The sequence below is a fragment of the Callorhinchus milii genome, unplaced genomic scaffold (genome assembly GCF_018977255.1).
Source record: "Callorhinchus milii isolate IMCB2004 unplaced genomic scaffold, IMCB_Cmil_1.0 Scaffold2, whole genome shotgun sequence".
Taxonomy (NCBI): Eukaryota; Metazoa; Chordata; class Chondrichthyes; order Chimaeriformes; family Callorhinchidae; genus Callorhinchus; species Callorhinchus milii.
In genome coordinates, this window is record NW_024704743.1 from 70,241,323 (window position 1) to 70,247,322 (window position 6,000).

The 6,000-nt window shown below is 39.3% G+C and overlaps 1 protein-coding gene across 8 annotated transcripts in view; it reads right to left on the reverse strand.

Annotated features, from left to right (window-relative positions):
- The window catches only part of tbc1d5 (TBC1 domain family, member 5), a 222,593-nt gene extending 218,199 nt beyond the window's left edge, over positions 1 to 4,394 (reverse strand). For 5 of the 8 annotated variants that reach the window (XM_007897591.2, XM_042346856.1, XM_007897588.2 and 2 more), the window contains exon 1: positions 4,123 to 4,238. The gene's annotated coding sequence lies outside the window, so the exon portion shown is untranslated. Of the gene's footprint in view, positions 1 to 4,058; positions 4,103 to 4,122; positions 4,239 to 4,334 lie in introns of those variants that run through there. The other 3 variants (XM_042346852.1, XM_042346854.1, XM_042346855.1) reach the window with 3 other exon arrangements.
- Positions 4,395 to 6,000: the final 1,606 nt, after the last annotated feature.

Here is a 6,000-nt window from a genome sequence, read left to right on the forward strand (position 1 = left end):
CCAATTAAACAGTTACAGGTTTTAATGTACTATTTCAGTAATATATATTGGAACTTGGAACATGCCTTGGAACACACATGAGGGGTTTTGATAGAGTTGATAAGGAGAAACTGTATCTTCTGGCGGGTGGGTCGGTAACCGGAGGACACAGATTTAAGATAATTGATGAAAGGGGAGACAAGGGAAATGCTTTTTTTTTTAGACCAGAGAATTATTACGATCTGGAATGCGCTGCCTGAAAGGGTGGTGGAAGCAGATTTGATAGTAGCTTTCAAAAGGGAATTCTATAGGTACTTGAAAAGGAAAGATTTGCAGGGCTATGGGGTAAGAGCAGTGGAGTGGGACTAGTTGGGATAGCTCGTTCAAAGTGCCGAAACAGGCACGAAGGGCCAAATGGCCTCCTTCTGTGCTGTAAGATTCTATGATTCTATATCCGTACTGTCAATCCAGTGAAACTAGATAATAGTTCATCACAATTTGGCTAACCCACTCGACCAAGTTTGGAATTCGTTTAATTTGAATTTTTTTTCGATAAATTAAGATTCTTGGTACTTTATCACAAAATCCTAAGTTTATAATAAGAACAATCTACGAGAAGTATGTTAAAAGCTACTGACAGGTTCAAAGTGCTTGAATGACATCGCAAACTAGGATAATGATACTTGAAGAGATTACGATTCTTGGGACCTATAAAATATAACAGCTTTGAAAACAATCCAAAATGGCTTATTCTTGTAATAGGGTTTATCATTTTTGAGCATTCTCAGTTGCAATTTTATTGGAGTTTGTACCTTCTGTTGCCAACAACATTCTGCAGCAATATGGGTAATAAGTGTCTCTGGGTCATGTGAGAGAAACAGCAATATTTGCAATATTAAAACTTAAGACGATCGATATAATAAGATCGGCCAACAAAATGAGAAAAGCACTCCTACTTATATTACACAAGATTGCACTATTTTGTGATCAGCATGTGAGGAGTTGGACTAGGAAATATTAAATGTTCCTTCTTCACACTCATGTTAATATCAAATATTCTCAGGATAATGAATTGTAGTACTCTCCTACATGGTTCCATAATAATAATACTTGCATTTAATATAGTTCCTTTCACGTCAGAAGGATAATAATACATACTTGCATTTGATATTGCACCTTATTACGACGGCGACATGTCTCAAAGCACTTCATAAGATATACTGTAATATGGATTGACTGTGTATTTTGTAGGCAAAATGTGTCTCAAAGTGCTTCACAAGATTTACTATAAATTCCAGTAACTATGATTTTTTGTAGATAGCAACATCTCACAAATAGCTATGAAGTGAATTATCAATTGTATTTGGGGGGTATTGTTGGCCAGGACACCTGGGCAAACTCCCATTCTCTTTCCAAATAGTGACATGGATCTTTAATGTCCACCTGAGCGGAGAGACAAGACCTCGGTTTAATGTCTCGTCCGAAGGATAGCATCTCTGACAATGCAGCGCACTCCCAGCCTGAGTTGATCAGCCTAGAGTTTACAACTTCAAAGTCCCAAAATGTGGCTGAACCCACAACTTCTAATCCATTGAGTCAGCCTGATACATAGTTTGAATTGAATCTTCAGAAAAGTGCACTAGTGCAATCTTCCATTTTGCAAATTTGTGATCTGTTTTTAAGGGCTATCTTACTTGGATCACCGAACGTGCACAACATATTACTCACTTTGCACTGTGTACTTTGCACTGTGGATTCATGTCCACCTGACCAGACTATTGAAATTCATTTCACTCAAGACTCGTAGCAGTCCACAGAGAAATGACACTTTCATCCCATCTGTCTGGGCTGGAATCAAACCCAGGTCCCAGCTGAAGGAACAGCATTTACTGTTAGATGCTATAATGTACTCAATTAAAAAACAAATTAGAGATTACCAAGATGATCGCTGGTTTCTAAATAGTGCACAACAGTGGGCCAAACGATGGAATGCATTACAACATCAGAATTTTCAATCTCAGGAGAATGTGAACCCTTTCCATCGTCTGTGACTACCCAAACAGGGACAAACGTAAATAATAGGAAAGTGCCAGTCACAAGCTGTATTTGTTGCAGTACTGGAACCAGGTAGTTTTACCCCAGTGGGAGGGGTAAGAGGGAAGAAAAGTTGTTCAAAGAAAAAAAAACACCTGGTAAGAAAATTCATATCTGCAAATTAAATCAGTAGTTTACATTTAAATAATCGGTCCAATAATACTACTCATATATATAAACTGTACAAAGAAACAATCTGCAAAAGAAAAAAAAGTTTTCTTCACTCAAATCTCAAATGGATTGTTAATAGACATAAGCACTTTCATATTCTCTACCTCTGACATAGTATATGTTACCAATATATAAATTATTGGCAAATACAAACCTTATACATTTGTATATAGCAACATTTCACCAATAATATGTACTTACCAAGAATAGGCAGGTTATTGAAATTATCTGGAGCAATCAATAATAACAGAAGGAATGAAATTCTGTCATTTATTCTGAGAGCAGAAACATTTTGGTTGCATTAATTTACAGGAAGCAAAGAATTAACTTGTAATCTTATAGCATCTTATGTTGAAATGTCTCAAAGCAATAATTACTGTCCAGTGCACGAACTGTTTTTATGGGCAAACAATTAAGCAAATCCAAAACAGTTAGCTGCAAAATACAATTTATATTGTTCTGCAGTATGCTTGCTTTCTGGTAAAACATATGTTTAAACTAGAAAACAAATTATCAATAGATATTTTCAAATTTCTTGCTTATATTTTATTTAAATGTATTCTGTAAAGACATTGCAGATTGGCATTAGACCATCTCGATAAGAAATTTCCCCAAAAATATTGAACTACAGTAACCGTTACTGTAATCAATTTCGGCAATTGTAAAACTTTCAATTTCTAAATGTTCAAGAAGCAGTTATTTATTGTTTTCAAAGACAAAACCAAAAAACTTTAGCCCTGCAATTTGAAGTTTGCCCACATTAAGAAAATGCTCTTCTAGCAATACGGAGATTTGAACAAAATGAGATAAGCTGTTTTCCTGATTCATCCAATAACCATTTTGTTTATATCAAGTATGCAGAGAACAAAGGTTGTTTATGTCACAGTATATCCCTCCAGTCAGTTCAACAAACTTACAAGTTGTATTGTGAAGCTGTTTTGTTGTTGGCGTAGCGGTGTGGCAAGGAAACATACACCAGCTCAGGTTATTATTGGGGAATTGATTAGTTACTTTACATGCAACGTAAAACAGTTTTCCAAATAAGACAGTTATTTGTGCCAATATGTTTTAAATATTTTCTGCACAAACAATATAAAGTGCCTATGATACGAAGCAGAGGACAGAACCGTGGTGTGACAGCGTCATACTGTACTAAGGCCCATCGGGTTGTTATACCACATTTGATTTGCTGTTGTGAGGGATGACACTATCAAGAAAATAACAAAATTCTGCACTAGAATTTGACATGAAAATTGTTGGAATTCTGCAATTGGTGAGGCCTCACAGAGCCAATACAGTTGTCATGGATGTGACACATCTCACTAGTTTCAGCAGGTATTTGCTTATTTTAGTTGCATGTATATTCCTGCATAACGCTCTGGTGTATTCCTCTAAACCACAGGCCCGCGGATAAACAGCAAGTCGCACGGGAGTTTATGTTCTGCTTCTAAAATCTCAATCTCTTAAAGTTTTTTGGGGTTTGCAGAGAGGAGGGGCGATAAGTCAAGACTTTTATTATCTATAATTTGCACAAGGCTGTTGATGGGGGGTGGACCCAGTGTCAGCTAAACCTCATTCCTTCTCTGCTCTGAGCTCTGCAGCAGCTTCGGCCCCAAAACACAGACAGAACAGAGAAGAAACCTGCAAAGGAAAGTTTATTTTTCCCCACAGTCACAAGAAGTCAGAGACGTCCTTTCCTCCTCATCATCCCCATCACAACCCCATTCCCAACCCCCAGCCCCCCAGACCCCCAGCCCCAGCCCCCCATCCCATCCCAGCCCATCACCGGAGCCACCCTGGGAATCTCAGCTCACCACAGAAGATAAATATTCCCAACCGCTGCGAGGCCTCCCTATGCAGGTCTGCAGAGAAGCTCACCTCGGGCCGCGCCAGGCCTCTACTCCACCCCGGTAAAAGCCTTTGCTCCCAGGCCTGACAGCGCTGAGCGCAGAGCCGGCGGCTGGAAGATGGCCCCTGTGCCCCCGACCCAGAGCCGTGTGAGTGCAGTGAGTGAGTGAGTGAGTGCTGAGGGTGTGTGTGTGTGTGGGGGGGGGTGTGGGGGTGTGGGGGAGGGGGAGGGGGGGGTTTACCTGTGTGTGTGTGTGTGTGTAACTGCCGCCCGGACTCCGCCTTCAAACAGCCCTGTGCCACTGACAGCGGGAGCCCGAGCATGCGCACTGCAGCCCCACCGCACGCCCCAGGCGGCAGGTTGGGCGGCTTCACGCCCAAGTGTGCGGGTTTTTGCTGTACTTTGCGTGAAAATAATAATAATAATAATAATCCTTGTATTTGATATTATCACATCTTCGAGACGTCTCAAAGCGCTTCACAGAATATATACTGTTAAGTGAATTGACTGTGTATTTTGTGGGCGAAACGCGGCAGCCAATTGCACACAGCAGTGTCCCACAAACAGCCGCGGATTGAGTGACCAAATTATTATTGTTTTACAAATGATTTGAAGGGACTAATACTCCCAGAAAGTGATCCATTAATTGACTAATAACCGGGTTCGTACTTACTGCTAGGTAAACAGAGGCGTGTGGAGTAAGGAAACTTGCCTCTTTATCGAAAACAAACACTGTGGCCGGTGGCTAATTGTTTTTCTTAAATAAATTTAAACTTCCAAAACATTTCCTCCTCCCCTGAAAACTTTTTCTTACATAGTTTTGAAAGCGCTCACCTAAATTGGCCAATCTGCCACCCATAGACAGTAGACAATGTATAATATTGGGCTAGCGTTTGGTGAACTTTGGGCTACAATTGTATTTTAATTTCTGGCAACTCTGCTGGGAAGGGAGGGAGGAAAAGGCAAAACTGATCTAAAAACAGGAACATCACAGAATGTCTTTTTTTTAAAAAGTTAAACATTTTAGGCAACTTACGGTGAACGCCTGTTCCTGAAACATTAACTTATTTATTACTCTCACGTGACAATGTGACCTGATTACCGACTATCCTCCTGGGATTGCGGGGAACAAGGGAAGCGCTGAGCTTAATTTCAAGGTGACTTTCTTGGCAACAGAATGTTGGGATTGAGTAAAATCATTGTGGTAGTTTCGGTGGTATACCTAAGGGGCAACATACAAGTCGAAAGGTCATTTTAAATTCATATTTGGCAATAGTAAGGCCACGTCTGAATTATTATGTAAGGTTTTTATCTTTCTATTTCTGTTAGCTATGTAGTGGAGGTTCACACTTACTTTAGAGTTTAGGGAACAGAACTATGAGTAACCAGAAACACCTTAGGACTTGTTCTCCTGAAATGAAAAGCCTGACGGAGGGACTTGATTGATATGTTTAATATTCTGAAAAATTTAGAAAATTTAGATGCAGATACATTTCTCTGCATTGTAGAAAATTTGAATCAAATACTAGATTGTGGAACAAAATACCAACATTCATGGTGAAATGATAAACTGCAAAGACAAATTCCTAGATATTGTATGTGTTGCTAATAGTTCTGACTCATAAATCTTCTTAAATTAATTCGAGGGTGTAAACTATCAATAGTGGATAAAGGTGAGTCATTGATAACAGAAAAATGTATTTAGACTTTCGGAAGACATTTCTAGGCTCTAATTCTAGTTTTCCCAGCTATGTCATTGGTTAATGTTCACCTGTGTCATTACTGTGCTTTACCTTGTATTATTCCAGGTCTGATTTAAAGACAACGAGTCAACCAACAAGATGTTGTGCATTGTCCTCTAATCTCTTACAAGTTTTAATATAAAATGCATTGTACTCCCACTAGGT